This window comes from Chenopodium album, chromosome 17 (genome assembly GCF_948465745.1).
Source record: "Chenopodium album chromosome 17, dcCheAlbu1.1, whole genome shotgun sequence".
Taxonomy (NCBI): Eukaryota; Viridiplantae; Streptophyta; class Magnoliopsida; order Caryophyllales; family Amaranthaceae; genus Chenopodium; species Chenopodium album.
In genome coordinates, this window is record NC_137850.1 from 37931365 (window position 1) to 37948229 (window position 16865).

General features: G+C 33.5%; 1 pseudogene; it reads right to left on the bottom strand.

Moving 5' to 3' along the window:
- Positions 1-6201: 6201 nt before the first annotated feature.
- On the bottom strand, positions 6202-14223 carry LOC145588921 (uncharacterized; annotated as a pseudogene).
- Between the last annotated feature and the right edge of the window lie 2642 nt (positions 14224-16865).

Below are 16865 nucleotides of genomic sequence, written 5' to 3' on the forward strand. Positions count from 1 at the left end.
CAACCATTGTGTACTACTCTAGTATTTTAGTACATTTAAGATGGGTGTATTGTGCTGTAATAGTGTAATCCATAAATACACAAGACTACAAGATTAGGTACTTGCATTTATGACCCCTGTTAATTTTACAAGGCAGTATCTTAATGTTACCAAGAAAGATATAGTCGATCAGACAACATGTCTAAAATTGTTTTGATAAAGATAGATGTTGCCCAAGAAAAATCTTCTCCCATAAAAAAAGGGTGATTATAAAATGCATCTATAGTTATATTAGGCATTGTATACAAAAATTCAATGGATATGAAAGAGAAAGACTAACTACCCAAGTGAACAAGACATCCCAAGGTATTAAACAAACATGCATTTTAGTTATGACGACTTAAAGAAGGAATAAAAACACACACATGGCCCAAGTTAACAGGCAGCAAAATCTTCAGCAAACTGTAGTATTTGGTGCTATGCTTAAATAGGGGAGAGGGAACTAGGAGAATCACTCTTCTTTTTCATCCTTGTTCAAATTTCACAAGGGGTGCAATGTACAACACTAAAGCAAGTTACTGTGACATATATTGATTGATTGGTTGGTCAAATTTTAATATTAGATGCTATAAACGTCAAATTCTCCTATCTTAGCACTACACCATGTACGGGGTACTACATAGTCTGTAAAGCTTAATTGGCTACATCCGAAAAGAATCTAACAAGAGCAGCGGGCTTTATTAAACTTAACAGATTCAAAGCCACACCAACACTGCTAGGTACACTCATCTCGCTTCATACGTATGTAAGCACCCTACAACTCTAAACATGCAAAATAGTACACCTATAAATTAAATAACCCCACTAATCCTCAAATGTAATTTGCTTTCAGTTCTCTCTAAAATACTCCCTCTCTAGTCTCTAAATACATACTACTCCCTCCGCCCCCAAAAGAACGACCCATTTGGGTTGATTACGCGGGTATTAAGAAAGTTAAATTAAAAGAATTAAAAGTATATTGAAAATATAAATTTACATGGGCTTTGTAAAAAAATACAGAGAGAAAGTAATAAAATTACATAGAAAATCAAATTTTTATATGGGAAAGCTAATTTTGCACAAATATTGTTGCAAATTGGTGGGTGTTTAAATGCAAATGAGTCATTCTTGTTGGGACTAAAATTAGGCCAAATGGGTTGTTCTTTCGGGGACGGAGGGAGTAATATAGTAATATTATATACTACCTCCGTTAATTATTTTGTGCAACAAAGAGGTATTATTTGTGAGACATAAAATATTCCTTTGTTGCACATAATAATTAATGGAGGTAGTATATACACTTTCGTAGTTGATAACTAACTTAGACATCGAGGGAGTTTCTTCGGTAAACCCCCCCGAAAATAGTTGACATTTGTTATTCCTGGCAGGGCACAGCATCCAGATTCCAGGTAAACAAACCATATCTTGCAGTAAGCAAAAGAAAATCAAGCCAAATTATCAATAAATGCTAGGCTGTAGTATATATCTATATCAGTATATCACAGATCACAAGATAACAAATCCATCTCAGACCCTTATAAGAATATTGAGCACTTGTGAGATTTTGTGTATCAGTATAAATTTTAAACAACCAGCAAGATAAAAAAAATAAATAAAAAAATGGATCCCATGATTGGAAAATTGACTTTTTTTCGTCGGAAGATAAAATTAAGGTGCTGTTTTTAATACTTTTGTCAAACCAAGGTATAAATCGTTAAAAAGTGATCTGATAAGGTATTTGCTCACAAACTCGACCAAAAACAAACAAAAAAAAATTCGAGCATGACTTGGGTATTGTATTGTATTATATAAGCTCAAATGCTCAATTAGAGCACCTATAAATGATTACTTGTATATTGAAATCTACATTTTTCTAAACTCTCCAACACATGACAAATTCAACAAACATTGTCTCTATTTCTCTCGACTTCACTTCTTAGCCAAAATTTACCTATATTTATAGATAATTGCTTAATTGAATGGTTGAATTGTGTTTAGGAATTAAAAATATGAGCTTAACGACGCAACCAAAAATGAAAATCTTAAATTTAATTTGAATAAGTTTTAGACCAACCTTAAAATAAGCTTAAACCTTATCCCAAGCTCTAATTTTCCAATACAAAAAACCCTAATAATGATATTTTATGCATGATTTGGTGGTATTTTAAACCAAATATTAATCAAAAAAAATTAAAATTTGTGGAAACAAGAATTAAAGCAAAATTCACAGTAAAAAATATCATAGTAAACAGAGAAAGGATAAAGAATAATTACCTAAGAAGAGACGACAAGATGATCATGATAAAATTAATTGGACATGCTTCTTCAATTTGGCATCAAATTTCTAAATGAATTTTTAAATTGACGTATTCCGAATAATCTATATAACGAAGTACCTTACCAGCCTTACCACGTATCTTATCAACCCAATTAGGCCCTGTTCTTTTGAGCTTCTGGACAGAGCAAAGTAGATTTCAGCAGAGCAGAGCCGACTACCACTACCACTACTATTATTATTATTTTTTTTTTAAACACACTACTATTATTATTATAAAATATTATTATTATTATTAGTATTTATTTATTTATTATTATTATTATTATTATTAAATATTAATTATTATTATTATTACTACTAATATTATCGCATTATTATTATAATAATTAAATTTTTAAAGTTAAATATTAATTATTATTATTATATTAATTATAATATAATTATTAAATATTATTTAATTATTATTATTATTAAAAATTAATAATTAGTATTATTTTTAAATACTAGTTATTATCTTAATATTAACTGTTATATAAAAATCAATTATTATAATTATAATTAATATTATTAGTTATAAGTATTATTATTACTATTAGTATAATTACTATTATTATTACTATTATTATTATTATTAAATATCAATAATTAATTATTGTTATTATTATTATTAAGTAATAATTATTATTAATTATTAATTATTAATTATTATTATTAAATATTAATTATTATTATTAAATATTAAATATTAATTATTTATTATTATTATTAAATATTAATTATTATTATAATAATTCAATATTAAGTATTAATTATTTATTTTTTTATTTTTTTAAAAAAAATTCGTATTAATAATTTTTTATAATAAAATTTAAATATTAATCATGTTTTTGTTGATCCATGTTTATCTTTATTCCATGATCATCAATGTTTTTGTTTTGAATCAGTTTATATTTATTCCTAAGATATATATGTATGATTTAAGAGAGTAGTTATTATTATTATTATTTAATTTAAAAAAGCAGTTTTAATTTAATTATAAAAAAAAAGCAGTTTTTTCCTCAAAAAAAAAGTTATACTACAAAGACTATGTGGAATCATGGATGACTATGCTATATCAACAATTTTTATTTATTTTCTTTTTTTACAATTGTCAACAAAGTAAACATGGATAATTTTTTAAAAAAAATCCAAATAACTTCTTTTTTTTTAAGTAACAAACAACTAAACGTGAGTTGTGGGGAGTTTTTTTTTTTAATTTTTATATAACTAAAAAACCAAATAACTTTTTTTTTTAAAAAAAAATTATTTGAAGATAAAAACCAACTGAAAATATAACTTTTTTATTTAAAATTAATTTCGAATTAGTCATAAAATTTTTATTTAGCAATAGTAATAAGTAGTTAATAATAATTAATAAATGTAATCATTGTTTTGTTAGATGCAAATATAATTGTTGTTACTAATTAGGGAGTAGTAAATTTGGTTTAGGCATTGGCTTTAATTTGTTAATATTTAGGATTATGTTATTTAAAAAAAATGATTTGAATAGTATATTGCTTAATAGTAAAATTATTAGTAATAATACTTGAAATAATAATAATTATTGTTAGAATTATGAATATAATAATTTGAAATTTTATTATTATATTAAATAGCGACAAGGTGGAAAATCGATTACGGTGAATGATGTGTTGACTGGCTCGGGGCCGTGACACACTTGAGCTCGAAACATCGATGCCTATGTTAGGAGAGAAAGGGATGTTGCACGATTGGGAAAGTCTGTTGTTGATGGTGCTTCTGATGATGCTTCTGATGATGTATTTGTTCCTTTTGACGACGAGCCTGATCACGGACGAGCTAGTGCGTCTGAGGAGATGGAGGAGTTTGAGGGTAATTTTGATCAGAGTGGTGGGCATGATGACACATCAAGTGTAGTGGTAGGTAGAAGGGCTAGAGATGGTAGGTTTGTCGCTTCTGACACTGGTAGCACCACTAGTAGACGACGTACTAATAAACGTCAAAGACAAGTTGATGATGATTCTTGGATAGTGAAGGAGGACATGCCCGGTGGGCCCCTTGATGGTAGTGTTATTCCTAGTTTCGGAGGCCATGTTGCTCGTATGATATGGGATGGAAAGGAGAGAAACTTGCTAAGGTGTCAGAATAGGGAAAGAGCATGTTACCAGCTTCAGTCATGGTTTGTGGCGCTTTCATCCGAGCAGGTTGCAGTGGTTGAGGGTACAGGCTTGTCACAATTGCCTCGGTGTATGTTTGGACACCTTGATATACCTCTTATTTGTGCATTTGTGGAGCGGTGTCAACCTGACACTAACACATTAACCTTTTGGAGAGATGACTATTACTCTACATGATATCTGGCACATTTTGCGCATCCCAATGGATGGGCGTATAGTTTCTGCTCAGGCTACTAGTGAGGAGTTGCGCATACATGCTATGCAGTTTCTTGGAGTGGATAGAGATACACTTTTGGCACCTCCTACACCGCACTATTGTAGTGGTGCGATTTCCATTGATTCCATTATCAACATTTGCTCAAAGCGTAGTCCTGAAACGCAACTTATGGGTTACATGTTACTATTGTTTGGTTCTACGTTATTTGTAGACAAGAGTGCTAGTAGGGTACAACTAGCTGACATCCTCGAGCTCATTCATGGTGTGGATGATATTTCAGATTATGCATGGGGAGTCGCCACTTTGGCGAACTTATATCGCCAGTTAGGGATTGCGAGCAGGAGTATGTGCTCAGGCATTGCTGGTTGTTTAACATTACTACAGGCTTGGATATATGAGCATTTCCCACCGTTTCGGCCTCATAGGGAGCGGTTAGTTTGTGCATCTCATGGGGCTCGTGCCTCTACTTGGAGTGTTAAGAAGGAGGGCTTTTCTGATGCTCGATTGAGATCTTTTCGTCATCGGTTAGACGAGTTTGATTCGAACATGGTAAATATAACACTTTCTACATATTTTCATTAAACAACGGTTAATGCGACTTTATTAATGTTTTTACCTCATTCCTTGCAGGTGGTTTGGCTACCCTATGGTCCAAAGCCAGCCTCAGATGTTCCTAGGACTGTATTTACTGGATGGCTTCGTTATCGAGATGTCATTGAACCATACATGCCCGATCGTGTCTTACGACATTTGGTTATGTACAGACAATTCCTATGCCTATTAACCGTCCAGATTTCTCGTACAGGTCTGCAGATTCGAAATTGTATGAAGTTAAGTGGAATGTCTCGAGTGTTGACAATGCTTGGACCTTGTATCCTAGAGGTTTTCGGTTGATTCTTGCAGAGTTCCAGCGCGCTCAGTGTTCCTCTGATGTTGTGGATGGTTATTATGATTGGTTCACTTACGTGGAACATATCTTTGTTGTTCCAGAAGTGGATGCGGTGTTTCCTGCAGTTCCTGATGGGATACTCCCAGTTTATGTAAGTTAATATTATTTTACTTTAATTTTAATTTATCATATATCTCAAGTTTTGGTACTTATTAATATCTCATTTGCAGTGGATGGAACGGATTGCTCAGGCCATTGAGGGTTGCATCGACTGCCATCCACGTGTTGCTGATGTGCTGAAAGAATGGGATGAGTATGCTGGATGATTATGTTTTATTGATGCACTTTATATTTTGTACCGGACGATTTGCTACTATTTTATGTTTTAGATTTGTTATGTAATTGATGGACTTGACTATGTCACTATAACTTTTAGATACTTTTATGTGCTAGTTTTTATTTGTTTATTTATTTTTTGTCTAAATTGGTAAGCAACTTCTACAAATAAGCATATAACATAAGCAATTTCTTAACGTTAAGCATATAATAAACTACATTAAAAATGTAAGAAATTGATTAAAGTGAATTCCAATGTATCCTCCTCCTAAGATGATGAAGTAGATGCTGCTATTAGTTGATCCCAATGTGCCCTCCTTTCTTGATAAAGTTGCTCCCAACCAATCACACTTTGATCTCTATACATAAACCATGGATCAACAATAGGAGGTACTGGATAGTTTGGCGATAGATCAAGTCGAACATAATGGCGACCAATGTGTGCAATGGCAATCTCAATTCGAGGTCGATCTACAGTAGACGGGGCTCGCAATGGTAGAACTATCATACACGGATACAACTCTCTTCGTGGGCCAACTCCGTAAACCATAACTACACAATTCCAAAAATTTGCAATTGGGTACAAATCATCAGGCAAGTCCATGTAATGGTTCGCGCCACAATGTCCACCGTTCCAGGTGATAAGATCAATTGTTTGATCCAAGCCTCCGTGATACAAATGTATGTACTCTGGTCGATTGGCCTTAACCTCGTTCACAATTAAATATCGAGCTTGTATCCAATTGTCTTGCCCACCTAATAAAAATTAAACAACAAAATTTTAAGTAAAATCATTGGAATATAATGTGACACTTACTTTATGCAAAGTCTTACCTAAGAAAAAGTCTGCAACCACTACTACAAAAACATGAATATAGAACGCCTAAAACAAGCCATATAGAACGCCTCAGAGGCGTTCTTCTGAGGGGGTGCCCTACAAGTTCTACAGAACGCCTCTTTGAGGAGTTCTATATCTAACATAATACAGAACGCCTATATGAGAAAGGCGCTTCATATTCTAGGTATAAAGTAAATAAAAAACAAGGAAAAGAGAGCCGTCATCTCAAGATAAGCGCTCTATAAGTGCATAAATAGAGAACGCCTACCTGTAGGCGTCGTTTGAAGTGCGCCTACGTTAAAAGCATGTTGTGAATATGCTTGACACTCATAGGAAGTGGGAATTGACATATGATTAGGGACACGATTAGGGACAAGGAAAGTAGGGAGCCGCCAACAAGTTTTTAAGGAACTTGTAAACCGTTCACGGATCATAAAAGGCAACCACGATAAAGGGACAACAAAGGCAACAACGATTGACCCGTGAAGGTTACACCCCATTCATAATCCATGAGATTACTAACTCCATATGGTTCGGAACCACGAAAGGAGGATCGGGGATGATGGTACGAAGTGAGTCATGGAGTCACATTCGCCCGTATTGGCCTCTACTCGATTCTTATAGTGAAAAGTGATTCCTGCGATCTCAAAGGCATACAAACAAAATATTCAATTTGCTCCAAACTATTATTAAGCTAAATTGGTTGAATATTAATGCAACACATAATTCTAAAATATTTGTGATCACTTAAATTAACAACAAGATTAAAAAGGAACCTAAACCGGTTGTCCAAATTATCTTATTAGGCGTGATTTTCAATTACATATTCCCTTTAAACATGCAATATGGTGATCAATAAAAATAATAATAGAATAAACATTAATATTGGAAGCAATTTAATCACAATTCCAACAACATAAAATCGTTAGAAAAAATAATAGAAATAAAAGGAACATGATTCTTACTTTGATTCTGTTTGTTTGCAACTACAAAATAATAAACGAGTTAGTAACTTCAAGGAAATAATAAAACAATAATTAAATTAAATCAAATAATGTACAGTTGATTTGGGGCCAAACCCTCAAACAGTTCTACCTTTCACGCCTTGGCTTAAGGATGGAACCACGAGTAAAGTATGGACTCCTTTGAGCACTTGAAGAAGGAATTTTTAAATAAGAAGGGTAGGCTAGTGTTTAGGCTAAAGCATAGAAGAGAGAAAAATAAATCAGAGAGTTAATTCGTTGATGCCCCGTACATACATCAGAAATGAGGGGGTATTTATAGGGAAAATGTGCTAAGAGAGCACACGGAACCCTAAAATGATAAAAACCCTAAATAGTATCCCGTGACACGGAAAACTGTACCGTGACACGGGAAGTCCCACCGTCAGACGGCAATCTTTCCCGTGACACAGTACATTTTTAGCGTGATGCGGGAAATTTTCAGAAAACGGGAAAGAAAACGCGTTAAGGGTTTACGGGGAAAAGACACGGAATGTCCCGTGTCACGGCAGACTTCCCGTGTCACGGGAAATCCCACCATCAGACGGGAAGGATTCCCGTGACACGGTGGCTGTCTACCGTGGCGCGGGAATTTCCAGCCCACTTTTCCGTCTAAATACATTTTTAACCCTAATTTTATTCGGCATTTTAAGTGCCGATTGATAATTTCGGGCCTTTTCTGACTTATTATTATTTGGGCTAAATTAAGAAAATAATTAAATAAAAATAAACAAAAGGTTTGGGCCAAAAATAAAATAAAAAAGGGTTTGGACTAAAATTAAATAATAAGTTTTGGCTGAAATAAAAAACTATGCTTTTACCAAACATCGAGACTAATCCATGGACTGTTCAAAAATATGAATTTAATTAAATACGATTTTTTAAGTACTCTCGGGATTAAATACTAAACCCGACCAATAGTGGCGGTGAAAGGTTGTTCATCATCGGGTTTGGTTTTGGGGAGACATTTTTAGGTGTCTACACTACCACAGATAGGCGCTCTCTTTTCCTTACTTTTTTTTTAAAAAAAATTATATTATTATTATTATTATTATTATTATTATATAATTAAATAATAATAATAATATTATGCATAAAAAAAATACCATAACAATAACATTTTATTTATCAAAAAAAATAAATTAAAATACATGTATTTCAATTACAATAACTGAATTCGTTGAGGAAAAAAAATACATTACAAGTTCTCTAATACTACTGATTGATGCAGTACATTACATGTTAAAATACATGTATTTCAATTACAATAACTGAATAGATCCATAAATAAGAAGTAAAAGTGTATAATCACCACGATCCAAACCACCACCACCACCACCACAACCCACTGCCCCACCACAACCGTACCCCAAACCACCACCAACACCACGACCCACACCGCCACCTACACATCACACTACCCACACAACCTGCAGCACCCACGACACACACCGCCACCTACACCTCACACTACCCCCATCAGCCCCCACGACCCACACCACCACCTGCAGCACCCACAACACACGAAACCCGCCACACCACACCACCTATAACTTAACCAATTTAAACAAAATTAACACAAGCAATTATCTCTAAAATAACAAAAAAATAAAATCAGATCTAAATAACAACAAATTCAGTATAATCAGAATTTGAATTAAAAACAAAAATTAAGAAAAACTAAATTTATATTGTAACCTATATTAAAATCAAATCAAAAATTGAAAATCTTGACCGATTAAATACTCGGAACGACATCTCATGGCTTGGTGGTGGACACTCGTGGCTGAAAGTTCGCTCGGTGGTTGATACTCAACAGCTCGTGTCTCAATGGTGTGAGTGAAAAGCTTGTGAGGTGGTGGACTTATGGGCGTCTGAAGCTTAACCAATCAAAGCGACGAAAACTCTCGCAAAATTTCCACGGCGAAACCTCCGACGGTGCTTGGGGATTTGAGGAGAGAGAAAGAGAGGAACAGGGTAGAAGAGGAGTTTTGATCTAAAAGAGAAAAGGCAAAGGAGTGAGAGGAATGAGAAAGAGAAGAAGATGGGGAGGGGCGGCTCTCATTTGATATGTTTTAGGGTTAAGGGGTTGTGGGTATATGTATATGACGTGTTCAATTAGTTGTTTTTTTTTTCTTTTTTTTTTGAATACTTACATAACGCTTAACAAAAAGAGGCGATCTATATTGTATGGTGTAAATTTGGATAATACTTGTAGAACGGTTAACTAAAACAGGCACTCTATAGGTTTCAAGATACAAAACGCTTATCTTACATAGGCGATCTGTATAATTCTAGAGATCGCATATTGTAGACACTCATTTGTGTCTCCCCAAAACCAAACCCAGTGATGAGTACCTTTCGCGTCGAATCATAATCGAATGAAGTGAAAGTGTGGAAAGTCTAGTGTTGCGGATAGTTTTAATTTCTTTTCTCTTCTTTCTGTTTTTGAAAACTTATTTTTAAGAAAACAGCCAATCCAGTTTGGTTGGTCCATGATATGGGTCCAATAGTAGTGTAGTTGGATGGGGCTTGACAAGAGCTTTCCAACGATATATTATAAGCCCAATTCCGATGAATATTGAGGAAGTTATGGCCAATTTACCAAACTGGGCCCGGTTTGAGCCTTATATGCGGTCCAATGATCTAGGGGAGGGGCTAATATAGATTTATCATTCCTAATGCAACTAGGAATGATTTTATTCTTCTAGATTCTTCTAGAAGGCTCTCTTCATTCCTAATTCAATTAGCATTGATAAATTGACTTTTGTTGACTTTTCAGAGTTTTAATTAAAATCAAAAAGCATTTTTGAGGGAAATACGATTTTATCCTCCTATACGGCAATTTTTATCTGATTTTAAGAAAACGCGTAATTTTCCATATCAACGCCAAACGCCAGCTGTAGCACCTGGCGCTACGCTTGGCGCCTGTGTTGGCGCCTGGCGCCAACAGCCAGCGTTGGCGCTGGTTCAGTTTTATGAGCGCCAGAACTCTGTTTTGATATATTATCTTTTTGGCCGATTTTCTCTATAGATAACGTCGTAAAAACTCCATTTTGATTCACCTACAACCGGTTTTCATTCGCAATCATCAATTATCTCATTCTCTTCTATAATAATTCACCAACTCTCATCAATATTCTCTTGATTAGATCTAGAAACGCCTAGCCATTGTCGAAGTTGCCTTCGCCCTAGACGTGAAAGGTTTAATTTCTGAGGGTTTGGTCCCAAATCTCTATTTCAATTATTTAATTTGATGTTTGATATTATTATTTTCCTTGAAGTTACTAGCGTGTGTATTTTGTTATTAGAAAGAGGTACGAGGCATCAAAGTAAGTACTTTAATGGTTTAATTGATATTATGATATAGAAATTATGCTTAGATTGTTATTATGATTCCTATGATGCTTCCTATGTTCTTCCTAATATTTATGATTGTTAGTATCATGTTAGGGTTAAATATTTGATTTTTATTGTTTAGTGACATGCTAGGGTTTGTTATTAATCTTGTTAGTATCATGCCTAGGATCTTGCTATGCTTTAACACAGGGTCGTCCTGTTAAATTTCGGGGCCCTATTCTAAACTATAAAATGGGGCCCTAACAGAAAAAAATTATAATACTTAAATATTATATCAAAAATAATATCATATTACAAGGATATATATATATATATATATATATATATATATATATATATATATATATATATATATATATATATATATATATATATATATATATATATATATATATATATATATATATATATATATATATTTATATATATACTTTATAAAAGAAATCTTATGTATTTAGACTATTATTTGAATAATAAACAATTTAACAGCATCTGATACAACTTCATACTAATCTAAACCTTAAAGCTAAGTTATTTAAAAAGAGCTTTTCTTCTAACACTTTTGGAAGCAAATTCATCAACCAAGTCTTCATATTGTATCGTCTCCAAAAGATCGTTTTCAATCGCTATTAATGCTAATCCATTAAGCCTTTCTTGTAGCATAGTAGATCGCAAGTACGTTTTCAGCAGCTTCAATTTAGAAAATCTTCTTTCTGCAGAAGCAACAGTCACAGGTATAGTTAATAGAATTCTATACGCAATAGTTGTATTAGGAAAACAGTCTAAACCTTTCAAAAACTTTAATATATCAATGGGTCTTTCTTTTTCATCCGGCAATATATCTCTTAATAGCTTTAGCTCCACAAACAAATCATTCCCACTAATATCAGATTGCTCATTATACTTCAAAGCAAGTTCCAGATGACTGCAACATGACTTCAACATTTCCTCATCCAATGATTGCAACCTGTGAGAGCTAAACATAAAACCAAATATACGTTCGTACTCTTGATATTGCTCAAATATATTGTTTAGAGAAACAACAGCTTGGTCAACAAGATAAAGAAAATAATTAATTCTAAAAGAATCCTCTCCAGATAACTCCACTGATGGAGTATTGCTATCATCCACCTGCTTTTTTCTCCTAATTATACGTCTTTGAGGGAATATTGGATCAACATCCAATTCAATAGCAATTAGCTTAGCAATATCCATTGCCTTGTGAAAACCAGTTTCCCTGTACTCTTTGAAAAATGAAATCAGTCCTTTTATTTTTCCCATAGCAACATCAATAAACATATCATTTGATTGCAATATTTTACTAACATTATTTATCACAGATAAAATATCAAACCAAATGACTATTGCCATCAAGAATTCAAAATCACCAAGCTCATTAGTTTCTAAGGATTTAGCTTCACTTTGAATTTTTGAATCAAGATCTTTTTCTGACAATTCAAGTAAAGCCTCTCTAAAATCAGCCAATTGATATTTGATAGCTTTGACACTTTCTACGTGGCTCTCCCATCGAGTGGATGACAAGGGTTTTGGTGTCAAACCTTTTACATTATCTTTCAAAATGTCCCATCGTTTTGTAGAATTGGCAAAGATTGTGTAAATGCGTTGAATAACTCCAAAAAAATCTCTTGCTTTAGAGCATGAGTTAGCCATATCACACAATGCCAAATTTAAACTATGACAACCACAAGGAGTATCAAAGGCTCTCGAGTTTAAGTCTAAAAATCTTTTTTGCACACCTTGATGTTTTCCTTTCATATTTGATCCATTATCATAACCTTGTCCCCTCACATCAAATATGTCAAGATCAAGATTTTTCAACTCATTTTGCAAAACATTAAAAAAGTCCTTGGCCAGTTGTATCATTCACATTTAAAAATCCTAAAAAGGATTCTTCAATGCTAACAGAGTTTGAAGACACATCCACATATCTAATTATCAAATACATTTGCTCTTGGTGACTAATATCGGGTGTACGATCAAGTATAATTGAGAAATACTTTGCTTGTTTGATTTTTTTAATGATTTCTGTTTTGATGGCAGATGCAAGCAAAAGTATTAGCTCATTTTGGATTCTATGTCCAAGATAATGAACGTGAATTTCATCATTTGTAATACGCCTAACATGTTCTTGGATAATGGGATCAAACTCTGCTAGCATTTCAATTAAACCCAAAAAATTGCCATTGTTATCTTGATACAATTTTTCATTAGTACCACGAAAGGCCAAAGTATGTTTAGCAAGGAATTTTACTATAGATATAATTCTTTTCAAAACCTTTTTCCAATGCTCCTTTTCTTTCTCAATCAAATTTTGAACAGTTTTATCAATAGTTTCATTTTTTTGGAGCCTTAGACGCAACTCATACCAAGTGGTCATATTCTTAACATGTTCCATGCCCGTCTCATGCTCCCTAAGCCTCTCACCAACATGTGCCCAATCACCAAAGCCCTCGTTTGTTAATAGGCCTCTACCAATCCCTTTTTTAAAGACTTTACAACAAAAACAAAATACTCTATCAAGTTCTTTAGAATAGACAAGTCAATCTCTATCACATTTTTCCCCATTTGATAAAACTCTAGTATACAAATTAGCCGTAAAGCGTCTAGAGAATTTATCTTTAGGGCCCTTCACAATTGAAAAATCTCTTTTAAGACCTTTTGTCACTATTATATCTATCATTCTAGAATCAAGAGCATCCCAATTTCTAGGATCAAATATGTCAAACAAAAAGTCAGATTCATTTGCTTCTTCTACATTGTCATTAGCATTATCTTGCAAATCATCATTTTCATTATCAAGAACATTATTGAAACCATCATCATGACCAACTTCAGGAACAAGATTATCGATGGGCTCATCACTAACATTCTCAGGTTCATAATTTTCATTCTCCATATTAACAGTTTCAACATTAACATCCTCAACAATTGGATTTTCAGAATAGCCTTGGGGCTCTTTTATCAGAAATTTATCAAGACCCCCTCTTAGAGATTGAGTTAATTCCTCTAATTTTTTCTTTTTCTTCCGCTTCACATATCCAGAATTATACTTTCTTGTTATAGGAGGCATAATTAGAAGTATGATAATTATTCAGTAATCAGACAAGTTATAAATTTAATTAACAAAAAAAAAGAGCTGAAACTCTGAAAGGATAGAAACAACCTAAAAAGTCCAGCAGACCACCGAGACCAGCAATATCGATCAAAAACCACAGTCAAACCCAGGCACCCTGCGCTGAAATTGCTATTTGTTGCTTGACAACAGAAATCGAACAATTTGTATATTTCAATCTGTAAAAAAAAACATACAGTATTGTTAATTTTACTTCAATTCTACAAATTCCTCAAAAATTTGAAATTTAATTAGATCATATATATTAATCAAATAATCATATATATTTATAAATTGCATACCTTGGTTAGAAATCCATTAATCCAACTATCCCAAATCGGCAAATCGGCAAATCCCAGCAATTAAGGCTATCGACAAGTCGACAAATCCACAACCAAAATTCCAAAACATAAAATTCGTATTTTTTTTTCTCCCAAAAATAATTTTGAGTAGGAGTTGTAGAAAATTCTGAAATTGTTTGGAAATTTATAAATGGTAAAAAAATTAGCCGTTTGAATGTTTGATAATAAACGAAAATCAAGAGAAGTAATGGTAAGGATTGAAAACTTAATTCTCCCATTGAAAATTGAAAGAGGAAAGTGAGATAATTACTAACTATTTTTGGGTAAAATAAGAAAATTAATGGAAATTTCATATTCAAAGTAATGAAATTAAATTGGAGATTGGAATTTGGAAAGTTTGATATTGAAAATAGAAGGTAGATTGATGGAAAGTAGATTGGAATTTGGAAAGTAGATTGGAATTTGGAAAGTTGGAATGCTTGAGTGCATGCGGAGATAACAATGGCTGACTTGTGACTTTAGTTTTTTTTTTTTTTTTTTCTTTTTTTTTTAGGGTGGGCTTTAAGTGAAAATAGGACCCATAAAATCGGGGGCCTTGTTCAGTTGGTCTGTTTGCACAGGGAAAGGGTCGGCCCTGCTTTAACATGATTATTATTATTATTAATTATGATTGTTATTATGATGATTATTATTATGATTATTATTATGATTATTATTATGATTATTCTTTGTGATTTATGATTATAATTGTTATAATGATGATTATTTTTAATTATGATTATTATTATGATTATTATTACGTTGCTTGATTATATTATTGTTATTGCTTGATCACACCTTTTATGCATATTTAAAGGGAATTTGGTACTTGTAATCACGCTTAATAAGATGTTTAATAATCTTGTTTAGGGTTAATGTGATTATAATTCAAGTGATCGCCAATAATAGTTTTATTTGTGCATTAATATTCAACAAACACAGATAAACAGGTTTAGGGTTAAACCTATTGATTGCATGTTAGTCAGAAAGCGCACATGAATACGATCAGAATAAAGTAGAGGCCTATTATTAGGGCAGGTTCAATCTCTTTTAGGTTGGATTTGTACCTTCATCCCCGAACCCTATTTGGTTCAAGACCTTATGGAGTTGACGATCTCTTGGATCGTTAAGGGGTGTAACCTTCACCCTGTGAACGGTTTACAAGTTCCTAAAACTTGTTGGCGACTCTTTTGCTCTATCTTCTTCCCTTTGGACGCCACCGTACTTTAGTGTATGATCACAGTGGGGTTCAAGCTCAGGGGATTAACGCTTGAAATTATTCCCCACACCTATGTAACTTGACAGTTGTGTATTGTGTGTTACTTATTATCTATTTTGTGATAGTGAACACATCGAAATCCACAATTTCCGTCACCCATTACATTGTTCCAATCCTCCACAAATGGTTTGATGATATCGGGAAGCCCATAAAGGTAAGGAAAATTTGAAATGTCTCTTCCTCCCGATGAATAACGAATTATTATTTTTGTAGTTAACATAAACATCAAAGTATAGTAAAATAAACAAAAAATTACAAAAACATAGAGTACACTTACCTCGACCTCCACTACGACCACCATCACCGCGTCCCCCATTACGACCACGACGCCCACGAGTACCACGTGTATACTCCCATGCACTATGGTTACGTCGTGTACTATTTGATTATGGTCTCCCTCTAGTGGTTGTGTTCCTAGGCGGCTCATTAACATCAAATTGATCGGAATGGAGATGTTCATCTATTAGGCGAGATACAGAACACATGATTGCCGGGTCACTTCTACTCACCTCACGCACAAGAATCTAAAAAAATCGACTGTCCTGTGACTGATGATCGGGGTCATCCAATGGAGTCGGAACACAACCATCCTCACCAATCACTAGTGTCCTATAAAAGGGTTGCACTTGGTCTAAGTAGAAGTATGTCCCCGAATCAATGGCACAACGTATATCACATGCACAAGGAATCTGATGAGTCGTCTTATAAACACATCCACACCGAACATTCACCTCATGACTTAACTCTCTCATTCTTTTCTTCTCATTCACCAACAACAACATACAATGGCGAGAGGTACGTCCATTAAGATGTTGTAATGGCATAACATCATATATCCGCCCATGACTGCGTCGACTGCGCTCAAGTGATTGCTTAATCTGTGTGACCTGATCTTCAATTGCCTTGTTTACCTTGGCCCATACAGAATCGAGAGAACCAGTTGAAGTTTTCAACCACCCCTTTAAAGATTGCACTTTCCA